The sequence below is a fragment of the Lactuca saligna genome, chromosome 3, assembly GCF_052625555.1.
Source record: "Lactuca saligna cultivar CGN05327 chromosome 3, ASM5262555v1, whole genome shotgun sequence".
Taxonomy (NCBI): Eukaryota; Viridiplantae; Streptophyta; class Magnoliopsida; order Asterales; family Asteraceae; genus Lactuca; species Lactuca saligna.
Genome location: NC_136419.1, coordinates 176,831,051 through 176,849,883, shown reverse-complemented (window position 1 = coordinate 176,849,883; position 18,833 = coordinate 176,831,051). Strand labels below are relative to the sequence as shown.

General features: G+C 31.9%; 1 long non-coding RNA gene and 1 pseudogene across 2 annotated transcripts; one reads left to right on the top strand and one right to left on the bottom strand.

The window, feature by feature from the left end:
• Positions 1–3,049: 3,049 nt before the first annotated feature.
• On the bottom strand, positions 3,050–6,790 carry LOC145034054 (uncharacterized). Its single transcript, XR_013677855.1, has 4 exons — positions 6,036–6,790; positions 5,297–5,940; positions 4,715–4,844; positions 3,050–3,398 (listed from the first exon to the last, which is right to left on the bottom strand). It is a non-coding gene; the product is annotated as an uncharacterized LOC145034054 (long non-coding RNA).
• A 2,485-nt stretch (positions 6,791–9,275) lies between these two features.
• Positions 9,276–18,227, top strand: LOC145034053 (geraniol 8-hydroxylase-like; annotated as a pseudogene). Its single transcript, XR_013677854.1, has 2 exons — positions 9,276–10,171; positions 17,549–18,227. The product of XR_013677854.1 is annotated as a geraniol 8-hydroxylase-like (transcript).
• The last annotated feature ends 606 nt before the right edge of the window (positions 18,228–18,833 follow it).

The window sequence follows — 18,833 nt, the reverse complement described above, 5'->3', positions numbered from 1 at the left end:
TGGAAATGGGAGGACATCACCATGGATTTTATCACCAAGCTTCCCAGGACCGCACGTAGGGTAGATTCGATTTGGGTAGTAGTGGATCGGTTGACGAAGAGTGCTCATTTCATACCGATCCAAGAGAGCATATCAGCGGAGAAGTTAGCCGATATCTATGTACAGGAGGTAGTTGCACGTCATGGAGTGTCGGTATCGGTGGTGTCAGACCGAGATGTCCGTTTTACATCCAGATTCTGGAAGCGGTTTCACGACGAGATGGGTACTCGTCTCCACTCCAGCACTGCTTTCCACCCTCAGACGGACGGGAAGAGCGAGAGGACGATTCAGACTCTCGAAGACATGCTCCGGGCATGTGTCCTAGACTTCGGTGGCAGTTGGGATACGTATCTTCCGTTAGCGGAATTTTCATATAACAACAGTTATCATGCGAGCATTGATCGACCTCCCTTTAAGATGATTTATGGGAGGAAGTGCAGGACCCCAATTTGTTGGGGCGAGGTCGGTCAGCGAGTCATTGGGAGCACGTAGGTGGTGCTCAAGACGACCAAGTTGATTCAGCAGGTTCGTAGTAGACTGCAGACTGCGCAGAGTCGACAGAAGAGCTACGCCGACAGGAGGCGTTCAGACTTGGAGTTCCGGGTAGGCGACATGGTCCTTCTGAAGGTCTCACCTTGGAAGGGTGTCATCAGGTTTCAGAAGAGGGGCAAGCTGGGCCCCAGGTTCATTGGTCCTTTCAGGGTTTTGGCCCGGGTGGGTCGGGTTACTTATCGGTTGGATCTTTTGGAAGAGCTTAGCCAAATCCACAACACTTTCCATGTGTCTCAATTGAGGAAGTGTTTGGTGGATGAGTCAGCAGTTGTTCCCTTAGAAGATATTTAGGTTGATAGCAGCCTGAATTATATTGAGAGGCCGATAGCGATTCTGGACCGGAAGTCAAAGACCTTGAGGAATAAGGTAATTCAGCTAGTGAAGGTGCAGTGGGAGCACCGGAAGGGATCTAAGTGGACGTGGGAGGCTGAGGATGAGATGAGAGAGCACTACCCATAGTTATTTGCAGATTCAGCCATAGCAGACTTCGAGGACGAAGTCTGAGTAATGTGGGGGAGAATTGTAACAACCCGTCTCTGGTATGTTGTTTCCATGTTATTTATTTAGAAGTTTCAAGAGGGACTCGGCGAGTCTATTGCCAGACTCGTCGAGTAGAGACGGGATCTTGAGCAGCGTATAGATCGGCGACTCGACGAGTCCATATTTAGGACTCGGCGAGTCCGCCTGCCAGGTAGAAACCCTAAATCCCCGGGTTTGCACCCTATTTAAACCATCTTATGAGTCCCAAACTCGTCTCCTTCACCCTCAGAGCATCATTTAGCAAACCCTAACCATTCCCTTGAGTATTTGAGCATTTCTTGTGTGAATCTTGAAGTTTTGAAGAGGAGAAGGAGGCTAGATCCAAGGGAGTAGAAGAAGATCCAAGATCTTGCACCACTAGAGAGCTTATTGAGGTAATAATCGGATTTACTTCTGTTTCTATGATTGATTCTCCATTATAAGCACATTTAGTCCATTTTATCCATTTCTTAGCTTGTTTATAGTAGAGAGATCACATTGGGTAGATTAGCCTTCGGATCTAGCCATGTTTCAGTTCCAAAAACGTAGATCTATCACCTTTATGGAGTCATTTTGCATAAGTGCCTTTTCAACATTTAAATCCCTTTTCATGCGTATGTACACGTAAAGTTTCAAGCCTTAGAAACTCAGATCTATAAATTGTATGCAGTGGTTTTGAGCAGAATCGAGTTTTTAGTAATTGCATGCATGCGACTCGGCAAGTCGAGTCGCGAGTCCCCGATCTTTCCCTTTTGAGTGATTCTGAGTGGGGACTAGTGAGTAGTAGAATGGACTCAGTGAGTCGGAGGTTAGACTCAGTAATGGAGGGACTCAACGAGTTGTTCATACAACTCGGCGAGTCTAAGGCAATCTTCATAGATTCAAGAACAACTCGTTGAGTTGTTCATACAACTCGGCGAGTTGGATGCAGATAGCCTGAGTTCTAGAATCGAAAGGGAACTCGTCGAGTTTGTGCCATACTCGACGATTAGCAGCGAACAGGGTTGAGAAGTGAGAGTAGGAACTCGGCGAGTTGGCGGCCCAACTCAGCGAGTCAGGTCAACTGTAAGTTGACTTTGACCAGGAGAGTTGACTTTAGCTAGGGGTAAAAGAGTCATTTTACCCCAATGCAGTTATTAGTATTTAATTGAGTGTAATTTCGGAATTGTAGCCGGGGAGATACCGGAGCAGCAACAGATAGCTTCCAGAGCCATACACTCAGCAGCCAGATCACGAGGTGAGTTTCCTTCCAGTAGGAACGGGTCTAAGGCCACAATACCGGCCCGTTTAGCTAGTAGTAGTTTCCGGACTTCGGTCCGATGCAGATTTTAGTATGTTTGATGCCTTCGTGGCTCAGACAGGATTTATGTGTTATGTGTTCCGGGTTACAGCCCGATGCAGTATGCAGTTTATGTGTTCATGCTAGTTAATATGTTTATGCTATGCTATGTTCAGTAGTTCTGGACTTCGGTCCGATGTAGTTAGTTCTGGACTTCGGTTTGATGCAGTTAGTTCCGGATTTCGGTCCAATGTAGGAGGCAAGGCCTCAGTAGTTCCGGACTTTGGTCCGATGCAGAGGGCAAGGCCCTGGTTAGTTTCGGACTTCAGTCCGATGCAGTTTCCGAACTTCGGTCCGATGCAGTGGGCAAGGCCCAGTATGTGTTTATATGTATTGTATGGTATGTGGTAGTTTGGGGGAGCTCACTAAGCTTCGTGTTTACAGTTTCAGATTTGGTTTCAGGTACTTCCGCAAGCAAAGGGAAGAGCTCGGGTTGATGGCATCACACACACCACAACTTCAGTAGTCCTGGGAGTTGTCTTTAGTTTTTCATAGATGTGATTTGATATAGTCTTGATACAGTTTACTCATAACACTTAGCTATTGTTTTTGAGATATTGACGTACGAGTTTTACCTTATGACATTACCATGGTGTTTTTAGTAATTATTAAACAAAAATTTTTGGGTCGTATTTAGGGATGTTTCATTCCTACCCCCCAACACAACACATCACAAAAGAACACAAACATGAAAACCAATAACAATTCTTCTACTTTCTCTTTTTCTTTCTCTTTCTCACTCACTACTTGTTTTTACTCCACCATCTCCTTCACATATCCATAGACACACCATTAGTACACCTGCAACTTACTTTACATTAGGGAGGTAAAGCCTAATAATATATTTGTTTGTGACCTTCCGCCTACATGTTGGACATTTAGACTGAGCTTTAATTGCAGCCTTGATACACGCCTTGCATAAAATATGACTATATTTTTCTATCACCTCCTAACAAAAGTCAATATTTGACCATAAAATAAAAAAAATGCCATCAGAAAGTTTTACATGAAGCATAAAGATTATACAACTTATAAGAAAATAAATTTTCTGTCCATCTGTGAAATTTTAACAATTATTAAGCTTTGTGGGACATGAGATTATTATAGGATGTTTTGTGACCATTTAGTAGTATTGTTGGTGTTCATACCTTCAAAGCTGTCCAACAAATTATTTATAGTAAAAAAAATACATGGTTAGTTTGTTTCAGCTATGAGTAAATATAATATCATCAGCCAATATATATATATATATATATATATATATATATATATATATATATATATATATATAAAGTTCAATAGAGAATCATAAGTATTGGTTCTTCAAGGAACCAAATCTTTTTTTCAATTTCTCGAGCTTATTCTTTATCAAAAAAAAAAATCTAAAAATATTTAAATTCATATACTAACATTGTGAATGTGAAAAGTATTTTTCGGATTTACCGTTTGAATCTGGATTCACGTTGTGAATTTTCAAAAATTCACATTGTGAATTTAACATAAAAAAATCGAATTTGATACCATTGGAAAAATGATAAAAAATTATGATTTTTTTTTTTGATAAAAAATAAGTTTTAAAAGTTGAAAAAAAGATTAGTTCATTGGTTAATTATGGTTCTTTATTGAACCTATATATATATATATATATATATATATATATATATATATATATATATATATATATATATATATATATATATATATATATAGGCTTAGGTTATTCTATTCTAACTAATTATTGTACGGATATCGTATACTATGAGAACTACTACGAGAATAAGTTGTTCAGAAATGCAAATACGTTCAATCTTACATAACTATTGTCATTAACACACATTCTTACTAATTAAATCGTCTATAATGTTATTATATACTTATTATTATTATTCTGATTTCTATCAGAATGGTTATTGGGTCGTATTTAGTCAGAATGAAAATGAGTGAAAAACGATGTGTGAGAACAAAAATAAATAATAATTAGCGAGAATGCATGAAAATGATAATATTTTTGTAAGGTTGAACGTATTCGCATTGCTAAACAACTTATTCTCTTAGTAATTCTCATAGCATACATATCCGCAAAATAATTAGTTAAAATACTTGAAGGTAGTTCTCTCTCTCTCTCTCTCTCTCTCTCTCTCTATATATATATATATATATATATATATATATATATATATATATATATATATATATATATATATATATATATATATATATATATATATATATATATTGTAAAAAATCATATATCAAGAAAGTCACCTGAGCATGAGAACTGAATTTTCAAAATTCTCATAATCTCTCCAATGTTGTTCAATGTGATGAGTAGGAGTGTCGATAGGTTTTTCGTATACTTTTCTTACATCAATCAACCTTTCTAATGGTGCACAATCTGTAGTCAAAATGAAATATTACTTCTTAATTCAAGTGTAAAATACTATAATACAACAAACTGAAAGCAGACAACTAAAAAAAGTTGAAAATACTAAAGACACAATTTCTAAAATCAAGAGGTCGTTTCTTACATCTATCTTTTCTGATAAATAAATAGAATTGCACTTTTCAAAAACAATTTAAAAAGAATTGTACTTTTAAAATGAAATTATTAGAATTTTTTTATCATTCATGGAAAACGTATTTTCTGGAATTTAACATGACAAATAATATTGATTTTTTTTCATAAATTCTTTGATGCTTGTGAATTTCACTCTTTTCAGATGTATGAAGATGGCAGACCTTAGACAAAAACATATAGAATTCAAAATATTACAGATCAAGAAGCGTGTAAAAGTCATAAACATATAAAACTTAGAACATTATAAAAAAAATTAAAAAAAAACCAACCCTGTTAACGAAGGCTCAAATGTTCACAAGCGAACTCACAACTTCCCTTCATTTTGCACACAGCTTTACAACCTAGTTAGAATAATACCATGAATAATAAATATATAGAACCTTGTATAACTTATAATTTATATCCTCAATAATAAATAAACAAAACACTATCATCTTTAAACCGGTGGCACTTATCTTTTTTGTAAGTTGGTGTACAACAACATTGCATGAAGCACATAAAAGAGCCTAATTTAAGTTAAATTACCATTATGCCATTATTCCATCATGGTCATTTCATCATGTGATGACATAAGCAATATCTATGTGAAAAACATGCAAGAAACGTGTACATGCCCTTGACCTTGTTTAGCCCTTTGATAAACAACTACAACAGAAGTGACGATCTTACCCTTCCTGATTGCCTTTGAATGAAACTTATTGGCCTTTGAATGAACTACATCAAAATTTATATATTCTGAGAATTAAGATTAAGTGAAAGTGTGAAACATCAAATGGGTTTCTACCAATCTCTTATAAAATTTATCAATGGAGTAGTAGTCAAGATTCAAGAGATGGTAGTTTGTGTTTGGCTCAAGGAGTTCCGGTTTTGTGAAAGACCCACCAACTCTTCTCCGAGAAATAACACTCTGTCTCTGCAAGTGTTAATAGTTAAGGGAAGAACACAATAGCAAATCAAAAAACAGAAGTCATCATAGGAAGAAACGAAAATAGGGTTCAATTCATTTACCTTAACCGATTCCAGAACTTCAATCAACCAATCTCTGTAGACATCCTTTGTAGGTTTCGATGATGTCGTTGGATGAAATCGAGGTGGGTATTTGAAAAAAAGGCAAACCATCTCTTTCAAAGTGGTGATGGCTGGTGGAACCCTTAATCACAATTCCATAACAAATTAAAACCCAAAAGAAAAAAAAAGAAAAAGTAGAAGAAAAAAAAACTGATACTATGGTTCTATCATTCTTGAAGATTCACACATCAAATCAAATTCATATTCATGTATAGCATTCCATGAAAAACGGTCGAAATCGGTAAAGAATTTATTGAGTTCATGCTGAATCGGTTCGTTTTTTTTTACCATATCCATTCAATTCATAAGTTGCCACAACCGCTCTACAAAAAGAAGCTGGGGCACGAAGCATAGACCTGCGGTTGTAGATTTTTTCCTCTGTGTCTAATATGATCGCTGCTAGGGTTAACAGACGGGAGTGGTGGCTTCTTCGGCGGTTGTTGAGACTTTTTCGATAGAAACATCCACCGTGTAGCAATCCATCGACCAACAAGGAACCAATTTCCCGTTTGGTGGAAATCCTAAATTGCAACGTCACAGAGGCCAAAATCGGTAGATGATGGCAGTGTAGGGGATGAAAGAGCGATGTTTATGCGACGGTCACTTTGCAAGCCCAAAAAATGAGTGACAATTCTCAGAAGAAATGGAACATTGCGGAGGAAAATGGAGTCGAAGATTGAGAAGAGGGAGTGAGAAGAAAGCAGTGAAAACAATCGATCTAGTGACCGTTAGTGAGTCGGTGGAGACCTTCGAGACGATGGATGCATAAATATAACACGTGGCCAACACTGCTAACACTTAGGCAACATTATCAGTGATACGTTTAAAAATAAAATAAATAAATAAATAAATGCCAGATTATTTAAAAGGAAAAATAAAAAAAAAATTTGACCAAGCACAACGATTTACTGTTCGTAAACGAACACAAGGAATTAATATTATCAAGAATAAGAATAATAATAATAATAATAACTGTTGCGGGCTTAGATGTGATTTTTTTTTGTTTAAATCGTTAAAGATATAAAGAGACATTTAAAAGAAAAGTTTTAAAAAAAACAAAAAAAAAATTTATGTTTTTTGATCTCCCTAACATGCAGTTTCTTCACAAAATATCATTTAGAATTATATTCCATTTTCTGAAGCATAATTAAAACTATAATTTTTTTATATCATAAAACTTCAATGATACATAGTCAAGACCCAAATACAATAGGTTGATGGGAAAGTCTTTCTACTATCACCTACATTATATGTAATTTATCAAACATATGAGATTGAATTCTTATACTTCCTGTAATCATATTGAAACACATCAAAAAAAAAAAAAAATTAATCTCAGATCTAATTATATGCATCAATAAAGATTTATTTTTCTTACATTATTGATAGGCTGTTGTTGTTTCTCTCTAACTATATTCAAATACTCAAACCAAAGTATCCATAATTCCCTGAATTTGGTAACTTATCCAATTTGTGAAATATAATCTAGACTTTACCGAACATTTATCCAAACAAACGTAAAGCATTAAAGTTGTCAGAAATGTAGTATGTTTCCAAACCTACCCATTCATAAAAATTAAAATAAAGCCTCCTTCAATAGGAAATCAGATTACCTCATTCAATCCAAATATAGATTGTGCGAGCCTTTACAAAAGACATGCTTTTTTAATCAAAATGTAAAATAATTACAATCTGGAAATGTGAAAATAAGTATGTACATAAATGGTCCTTGTTGTAGCAAATTATTATACAAACGGTAACCGTAACATTTTACATTTTCCTAAATGGTCCCCATGACTGTAAATCGTTCTAAAAAAGGTCCTTGTGCCAATAAATTGATACAAAAATGGCCTTTGTTATACTTAACTATTACAGAATTGGTTTTTGAAATAGTAAATTGTAACAGGATCATGTATGTAAGAATTTAATATCATAAGGACCTTTTTTAACATTTAACTGTCACGGGAACAATTTATGTAACTGTTTGCTACAACGGATATGTAATTTAAAAATACATGTTTTTTTTCATATTTTCTATAGACAGTAAAAAAATGAATTAAAACAAAATGAGCATGTAATTCTTCTGCATGGGGTAAGTTGTCTTGATTTGCAGCCTACGTGTGTGTAGTTGCATTTACCACAAATAATATCTCTTCTACCTTCACAATCTGTCATCCAACCAACATTGGATAAATTAGAAAGTTAAAAACCCATCACAAAAAACATATAAAACCAACAATTATGTCATGATCTTTGGGTAATTTATCACATGAGCATTTGTTCTATTACAAATGGAATAGCTTTCTATGTGATCATGCTTTACTTTTGTTGATCCAAATTCTTATACAATATCTAAAACTTTCGAACATATCTAGAATCTGAATCGAAATTACATATGTTATTCAAAAATACAAAAGATAAATAATCAAAGAAGTGAAAACAATCAACCTAGTGACCGTCAGTGAATCGATGGAGACCTTCGAGACGATGAATGCATATATTAACACGTAGGCAACATTGATCAGTGACACATTTAAAAAAATATAAAAAAAATGCCAGATTATTTAAAAGGAAAAATAAAAAAGAAAATTTGTCCAATGGCGACAATTTACTGTTCGTAAAGGAACACAAGGAATTAATAATAATAATAATAATAATAATTTAAATTATAAATTATTATTATTATTATTATTATTATTATTATTATTATTATTATTATTATTATTATTATTATTACAATTTGTCTCTAAAACTATTTTTTAATTGGGGGTTCTCATAATTTCCTATGTTATTATTATTATTATTATTATTATTATATTACTTTTTTTTTGTTGGACGGTAATATTTGTTTTTATTGTACATGTTCATTTAGAAAGTTAGGAAAGGACAATTTTATCTTTATTTTTATATTCTATAACCTTTTTAAATTATTTATCTTTTGTTTATACAGTAGACCCCACCTATATGTAATTATGTTTTAAGGTTTCAAATTGAACCATATTTGATTAATTAAAATTTTTTAGTTCAGATCTGATTTAGTTGTATCTAATTCTTCATCTGACCCAATAAAATACATAAACTGAGGTTTTAATTATTATATTAAATAGTATGAACAACCCTATATATAAATATTATAATTCTATCAATTACTCTATAAATAAAAACCAGCATCAGGTTTGAATTACATACAAGTGAAAGAAACCATGGAACTTCTTTTGCTGGTTATATCTTCCTTAATTTTCTTATTCTTCCTCCATGGTCTCGACATCTACCGTAGAAGAAGACTACCTCCAGGTCCTGTGGGGCTCCCCATCATCGGAAACCTTCTTGATATTGGACCCAAACCCCATGTATCCCTAGCCAAACTCTCCAACAAATATGGTCCACTCATGACAATCCGGTTGGGAAGTATAACCAGCGTGGTGGCGTCTACACCCGCCGCCGCCAAAGAAATCCTCCAACGCAATGACGAGGCCTGCTCCGGCCGTGTTGTCTCAGACGCCGTCACCGGCATCCAAAACCATGACTCAGCGATCCTATGGATCTCCGCAAACGACGAGTGGCGAACCATACGGAAAGCCCTCAACACTTACCTCATCCACCAAAACAAACTAGACACCCTCCAAGACCTTCGCCAGAACGTGGTTGACGGGATGATGAAGTATCTGCGAGAGTCCGGTGAGAAGAAGGTGGTCGTAGATATCGGAAAGTTGGCATTCGCAGCGGCGCTCAACATGATGTCGAACACAATCCTTTCGCAAGACGTGACCAACTATGAGTCCGATGATATTGGGGGGTTCAAGACGGCGGTGAAGACATTGATGGAGGTGGATGGGAAGTTTAACATAGCAGACATATTTCCGGTGTTGAAACGGTTGGATCCGCAGAACATAAGGCGTCAAGCGAAGGTTGCTCATGATTGGTTCGCTAAATTGACAGGGTGTTATATAAGTGAGAGGTTAAAGCATCGAATGTCGAACCTCGGGAGGTATGGTGATATGTTGGATTCGCTGTTGAATTTCAGTGAAGATGATGAAGCCAATTTCAGTCTCGTACACGTCAGGACCTTGCTTGTGGTATCCTTCTCTTCTCTGTTTTATTATCAACGTGAAAAGTTAAAACATAAATGATAAACCGAAACCAAATGATTTTTTTCAAAATTTATCTAACTTTTTTAGAAGTTAAAGGTAAGTTGTAACCTTGTTTAACATATTCTTTTATGAAGCAAATGATTTATTTACCCGTTAGAAAGTTACAAAGTTACAAAGTTTGAGTTCTATTATTATTACTAGGTGAGAGACACATGTATTACATGCGTTTAGTTAAAAAAATAAAAATAAAATTTTAACAATTTGAAAAATTAAATTTATAAGAAAAATAAGAAAAATTTGAATTATTAAAATTAATGAGAATTTAATGTATTGAATACATTACATATATAAACTTTTTCTAATAAATACTTTATATATACAAGTTCAGGTTCATTTGAGACCATTCTAATTTTGTGAGACCGTGAGATCAAATCTAAAAATAATTTTAAAATGCAAAATAAATGGAAAAGTCCAAAAATTCTTTTTTTAAATATTATTTTCGGAACTTGAATTAACTAAAAAAAATATAAAAAAAAATAAAAAAATTCCGTTTTTTTTTTTGAAAAATACGTGAAACATTCTAAATAGAATATTACACTGACATATTCTAAAAAATAATTTTAAAATGCAAAATAAATGGAAAAATCTAAAAATTCTTTTTTTAAGTATTATTTTCGGAACTTGAATTAACTAAAAAAAATTAAAAAAAAATTTTATTTTTTTGAAAAATACGTGAAATATTCTAAATAAAATACTACATTGTACATATTCTAAAAATAATTTTAAAATGCAAAATAAATGGAAAGATCAAAAAAATTCTTTTTTTAAATATTATTTTCGGAACATGAACTAACTAAAAAAATAAAAAAAAAATAAAAAAAATAAAAAAATGCGTCTGACGGTCTCACAAAATATAAGCGGTCTCAAATGAACCTAACCCTATATATATATATATATATATATATATATATATATATATATATATATATATATATATATATATATATATATATATATATATTACCTTACACATTACATATGAAATTTTAATTTAATAAAATGAAAAATACAATAAAATGACAAGTGAAAAATAGAAAATTTAAAAATTCTAGAAAATATCATGTATCAAAATGAATGAGAATATGACATAACAAAAAACCTTCATTTATTATAGATTATTATTATTATTATTATTATTATTATTATTAAAAACTATTTTTCATGTCAACGGTACTTTATGATTTTTTTTGTTGTACTAATAGTCTCGAAGCTAGATATGGTTAGTAATTTGATTTTGGATAAAATGACAATTCTTTTGTTTATCAATATATTCTATAACCTTTATAAATTATTTATCTTTTGATTTTAATATAGAGCCCACCTCTATGTTATTTGTTCCTTATTTCTTTTTAATTCGATCAATGTTGTTTTTGAAAAGAAAAAAAAAATTGTCTTCAACGTCCTCAAGTTGTTGACAAACAAAAAGTTATATAAAAAATTATGTTGTGTTTAGTGTGTCGAAGATAGTTTATATTTCGATTTTTTATAAATTGTTAAATTTAATAAGCTAAAAAGTAATTTATAATCTAGTTTGTACGGTAGTTTTTTAAAAAGCTACTTATACTAGCTTTTAAGGAAATTGTTTAAAAATTTTCAAATATACTTTTTAATTAAATATAGAAACACATTCTTTTAAATGTCATTTTATATCTTTCAGGTATCTTTTCAACTAGTTTATAAAACGTAATGTTTTTTATCAGCTAGCTTTCTAGCTACCGGCTAACTTTTTAGCTACCGATTAACTTTTTATTTAAAAACTAGTTTTTTACTTAACAACTAGTTTTTTAGTTAATAGATAGTTTTTCAGTTAGTACGCAAAATATAGTGTTAATGTAATTTGATTATTTATTCCCAGATATTATATCATAACTTTTGGTTTAGGTATAAATTGTGTGTTGAATATGTTCCTAACTTTGTTTTATAAAATCCTCAATATGTTTTTTTTTTCTTAAATAGTTAAATAAATTTCATGATGGGTCTATGTGCTTTGAAAAAAATTATCACATTAAAAAAACTATAAATACACTACAAAATAGTTCAAATGATTTCAATTTTTTATATAGTTGGTATGTGATGCATATAAATTAACTTTTTTACTCTTTTATTATGTTGTATTTTTTTAATCATATATTATATTAATATTATAATATACAAAGGCCTATTATACCCTTATCTCACCCCACCTACCCTTTTTGTATACTTCATGTTTTGAGGTGATGATGTAGGAAGGTTGTGATGGTTCACCCAAAATCAATCTTCATCTTCATCTTATAATCCATGAAATCTACAAAATAATATTTATCTTCATCTTGTTCATTGTAAACACAAAACCATTACATGAAGTCATCAACATCTCACCATACACAAGAATATCTTCTTTTTACATAATAATTCAATTTGTCCGGTAGGTATATAAATTTGGAAAACATATACAAAAGTTGGATTTTAGCCTAGTAAGCATGTAATATGCTTTATGTGTTTGACAAACATAAATATTTACAATTTCAAAGCATTAGGACATAGAGATTGAAACATACAAATAGAGAGTTCAAAATCTCCTTGATTTTAGGCTTTATCATCTGAAAACACCATGGAGAATTGAATGTCCTAAATCAGTATCCATCAAAATCATCTTGAACATTGATTTCATATTTATTAGAACTTAAATCAGTTCCACCACATTTAGATAAATGAGGCTTTAGGGGTAGTGTTGCCTTACCTAAACTTAGATTAGTGATCGACGACCTCTAACTTAGAGCATTAACAACTCACTTGAATTGACCTTTAAGTTCGAATTCAAGAAGTGACAACAATCGATGATTTCGATATAAATAAGAGTCATGGAAACCTTTGAAAGGATCCTACCTTGGGGAATCCTTAGTATGGGAAGAAACCCTCTTAGGGTAGAGGTGGTGAAGATGTAGATCACCATAATGGTTTTAGGTGCCGGAGAGGAGATGAAGATGATAATAAGGAGGCATCGATCTATAAAACAAAGGGGAAAAGGGTTCATTTGGGTAGGATTTATTAACAAAACTTTAATAAAAATAAACAAATTCTTAATAAAAAATATTACAATAAATAGTGTAGCTATAAAATAGCAATTTTAGATCAAATCTATAATAAAACAAAATCTAACGGAGTGACCAGACAACAGGTTGAAACCATTGGACCATTGTGTAGCATTTTTTATACTTATCGTCAATGTAATGTCTTTTACAAAATGTACGGACCAATTGTGAAATTTTGTTTCTATTATTTTACAAGTTTTTTTTTTTTTTTTTTTTTTTTTTTTTTTTTTTTTACATTCTAAACTTTTTTTTACAACTTCAACACAACTTTCTATTTAACCTTTACAAATTATGTAAGAAAACTATAAAAAAATGTCCTTGTAATATTTATTTTTCTTTAACTCACGTTTCAATTTACAAAAAGAATTGTATTGTTAGGCTACACGGAATGAGAGTGGGGAAGAGGGTGAAAAAAGCTTCCCTCACTCTTGAACACCACTCCTTGGGTGGGGGAAACATCTCGTGGGAAAGAGGTGGGGGGAGGGAGTGCTGCACTCTCTCTCTTCATGCTATTGAATAGTTTTTTTTTTTTTTCATTTTTATTATTTATAAAATTATATATACCTATCAAAAAATATATAAAATATATATTAAAATTTATGGTTTTTAATTCCCTACAAAATGAATATAATATATTAATGAAATATATTTTTTAAAAATATAAAAAAAATAGTGAGGAAAGTTTCCCACCTATTTCTTGAGTTTTAGCTTTGGTTTCACGGTTTCACAAAATTAGAATGTCTCAAATGAACAAGAACATATATATATATATATATATATATATATATATATATATATATATATATATATATATATATATATATATATATATATATATATATATAAAAGTCCCATCTTACTCACCAACTCTCTTTAAAAGTGGAGTTGTGCCTTCCCTTCCAAATCGCCTCTTTCCTCTTCTTATTGTGTCTCTTCCTAATCCAAAATCCACTTCTCACCGCCAAAGCTTAATAAAAAATAAACTATATTGCATCTATAAACAAATTAATTGGCAGTCAAGATTTCAAATTTAACATGTAACGAGTCAACATGTGCACATAATTGAAGCTTGTCCATAACAAAACGAATTCCGAGGTAAGTAATTATCAGCCACGAGCACTATTAAATATGTTATTTCTTAAATCATCCTCGTCATTATCTTGCTAGTTTTTTTTACAATTTAATGGTTATGGATGGAATCATTTTTCAATGACACTGAATTTAAAATTCGTACAATTTGTGTGTGATCTAAGTGCCTTATGCCAAGTACCAAAACCATTAAATATCAATGCATATATATTATTATAATATTGCCATGTTGCTTAATCAGTAACGTTATAACTGTAGAACACCATTACTCTATAAACATAAAGCACACACATGGCGCAGGTTCAGCATGCACACATGACACATTCCTATACTGATTTTTTTTTTTTTTTTTTTTTTTTTTTTTTTTTTTTGAATGTGTTATTTCATTGGTTCTTGAATCATCAGTAGGCTTATAAGGTTATGGGAGTGGTGTCGTACTTCCTCGTGAAACCACAGTGAAACATAAGGCATCACTTCACCCATTACCATAAAAGTGTGGTCTCATGTCATACCCAAAGAGTGGTGGCACACTTTTGGTTTTATTTATTTATTTATTTATTTTTAATTAAATAAAAACTATATTTTTAATAAAAACCATTTATTTCATTACTTCAAAATAAAAATAACATTACATTCTATTGCCCAAATAAAAATGCTACAAACTTCAAAAAAAAAAAAAAAAAAAAAAAAACACACACACACACTAGAAATTTTAAACCTACAAACTCAAAAAAACATACATTAAACGATTTAAAATAAACACACTACATGAAGTCATCCTCCGAGAACTTATCTTCCGGGTCCTCCTCCGGATCCAAATCGAGGTTAAAGTGTTGCATTCCGTAAATGTGTTTCACCAAATCCATACGAAGATTGTGAAATGTTTCATTGCAATGAACAACTGTTCTCTTTTCAATGTACTTGTTGCCCCCAATTTATATTGCTTGTGTCGTGGGAATGGTTTTCTGCTCATCATACTTACATATCGTTCTTCCTTCATTTTCAATAATCATATTATGCAATATTATACATGCATACATGACTTTATGCATTTTTTCCTTGCTGAAAGAAATTGTTGGTTTTTTCAGTATAAACCAACGTTTCTTGAGAGCTCCAAAAGTCCGCTCGACATCTTTCCTATCTCTTTCTTGAGTTTTCTTGAATTTTTTCCGACGAGTAGCATTCAGACACGAAAACGATTTAACAAAAAATGCATACTTAGGATAGATCCCATACGTTTTTTGATTTCCCAAAAATATATCTTACACTTCATACGTTTGCTCCGCAAATGTAGCAGCAACGACAAAAACATCGAAGATAACATCAAACTCTTCAGAAGAATCGGACGAAGACATTTTTTTGATTTTTTTGAAAGGTAATGTAGTAGAAAGATATAAAAAATGTGAAGGGTTGAATGATTTAAATAGATATTAAATTTTAAAAGAAAAAAAATTAAAAACTCATTTTTTTGACCGTTTGCAATGGTCAAATGAACCTACTCAATCAAATTCTTCTATGGATTGCTCCCTTTGAAAGCTGCAGGGCACCTGGAGCACCTAGGGGGCGGTGTTCTTGGCTTATGTGGCATAGGGAGTACGGTCCGGACCACACCACTCCCTCTGTTTTAAGTACCTAAGTACCTAGGAGGATATTAGAGATTCAAGCGCCGTAAGTTTTACCAACACTAATCAGGTGCAATCGATTCTAAATTTAAAAATAAACAAATAAAAAAAATAAAAGAAGTCGATAGAATTTCTAGACAATTCAAGTGAAATCACTATAGTTTTACTTTCCTTAGTGAAAATCAAAGAACGTAGAAGGAGATAAAGATGAAGCCGTTGAGGAATAAGAAGGCAATGGGCCTGAATAATGAGGCAGACACCCTCCATGTCTTAGTTTTATTATTATTATTATTATTATTATTATTATTGGTGGCTTTGTTTTTCCTTTTCTGCCCTTTTCCCTAGAGAATTGTTTAGGTGGAAAAGAAATCAATTTTTTTTTCTCTTTTCCGTATTCCCGAAATTAAACAAAGAAGAGAAATATATCAAATTCATTTTCTCTAATTCTAATTTTTTTTTATAGCAAACATGACCTAAGAGAAATGAGATAGACGAGAAGAGATTAAAAAACTAAGAGGAGCATCCTTGTGGAAGGTTATAATAGATTGGCTTATAGTCTTTAGATACATACTTTAGAAGAATCATGTTGATTCCGTGTATTCAAATTTTCGTGTCACAAAAACATGGTATAATCCAACTACATAATTTTAATAATTTAATATAAGAAATACAATAAAAGTTGGTACTTTTTACTTATTCTTAAGATCATCTCTAATCCAATTCTATTCTTTTATTAAAAAAAAATTGTGCAAAAAGTGTTTGGTTTTCGATCCTATTTTATTTTTACATCAAAATGTATATATGCTCTAGCATATTCTTTGTCAATGATACACTTCATATAATTAACTTGTCACAAATTTATACACTATATATCTTTTTTGTAGTAACAAATTTGTAAAATATATTATTACAAATTATATCCAAATAAAATTGCATATAAATAAGTAATATCAAATTACTACAAAACATATTACAAAACATATAATGACAAATCACAATTATTACATTTATAAAATACTTACTTATATTTTATAAACTATAATTAAATAAATATACTACTTAGGGGACTAAAGTTACCACTTGAAAGGTTGACATCATTATAGTATAAATTACTAGTATAATATCAAATTTGGTATTATAGTAACTACTTATTTACACCAAAATGGTGCAAGAAATGGAATATGATGGAGATGAGTTTGGTGGAAAAAAAATCGGATTTAGAGTACAGTTGAAATGTCTTAAAAATCAATTCTCCAATGTTTAATACCACTTGTCAAACGTTCCTTAGAAGAGGATCAAAAATGGCATATTGGTTTTATGTAGATCGTTAACTAGGAAGGAAATAAATCAGATGATAATCTAATTTTGAATTATAGCGGTAATCGATTAATAATAACAAACCAAATATTTTAGTTATTTCAGATTGTAGCAGAACAGGTTGAATGTTGTTTCACTATTTATGATGAATCAAATGAGGCTAGTGTGAAACTTTAATACATATATTGCGTTAAATGTCACAGGGTCTCTTTTTAGCAGGGACAGAAACAAGCTCAAACACAACAGAATGGGCAATGACTGAACTATTGCTTAATCCTGATATATTCTTAAAGTACGTGAAGAAGTATCAGCAACAATAGGAAAAGATGGAAAAATTCATGAAGCTAAAATCCTCAAATTGCCTTATTTACATGCTGTTATCAAAGAGACAATGCGGCTCCATTTATCTGTACCTTTATTAGTGCCTCACAAAACTGAAACTGAAGTTAAACTTGGTCAATATGTTGTGCCGAAAGATACACAAGTTCTTGTCAATGCATGGTCCATAGCACGAGACCCAAGGTATTGGGATAATCCGTTGAAATTCAAGCCGGAAAGGTTTTTGGGAAATGAGATCGACTACAAGGGCAAACATTTTGAGTTTATACCATTTGGATCAGGTCGAAGGATCTGTCCTGGAGCTCCCTTGGCTCATAGGGTTGTGAGTTTAATGGTGGCATCATTTGTGTATCATTTTGAATGGAAGCTTCCACACGGCAAAGAAGAAATCGACATGAATGACATTTTTGGCCTCACATTGCTTAGGGCCACACTTCTCCTTGCCACTCCTGTACCCTTTAAATAAGTTCATGCTCCTATTATATTAACTTTAGGCATTCCCGGAATAACTACAAAATAATTAAATTATTGTCAAATATAATCTATATACAACATTTCTACTTGAGTGAGATGAAATCAATTAGTTTTGTTAAGATGGTTATAGATCAAACAATAATATAAATAGAGCAGGTATAATTAATAAAACATATACTTAATATTATAATTTAAATGTTTTTCTTTGTAAGGTTTGCTTGCATTTCTATTATAAGTGATACAATTAAAGTTAACCGTATAATCTCTATTATAGTACTTACAAGAGGTGTCGTACTAGACTAAGACATGCTTGAGTATGTTATCTAATATTATTAAATCAACACGATTGTCTAAAATAATATTTACAAAGATAATATCAATTAAAATACATAATTAAAGTATAATTGTTGTGTAGGAGACACTATAGCTATGCTTTCATGTCTTCAAGGTCATTCATTAATTGTGTTTCATACAAGTTTTTTAATGGGGTTCGTCACTCGTTATCACACTTGGTAAATAAGTTCTTCAATGGGTTCATCACTAGTTATCAGGCATGTGCTTCTCATAATCCTTTATTGGCTTCATGATGAGTTGTGGGGTTCACTTCAAAAGTTAGTATCAATATTCTCCGCTCAAGGGACCAATACAACGAAGTTTTTCTCAAATGCATGTTAT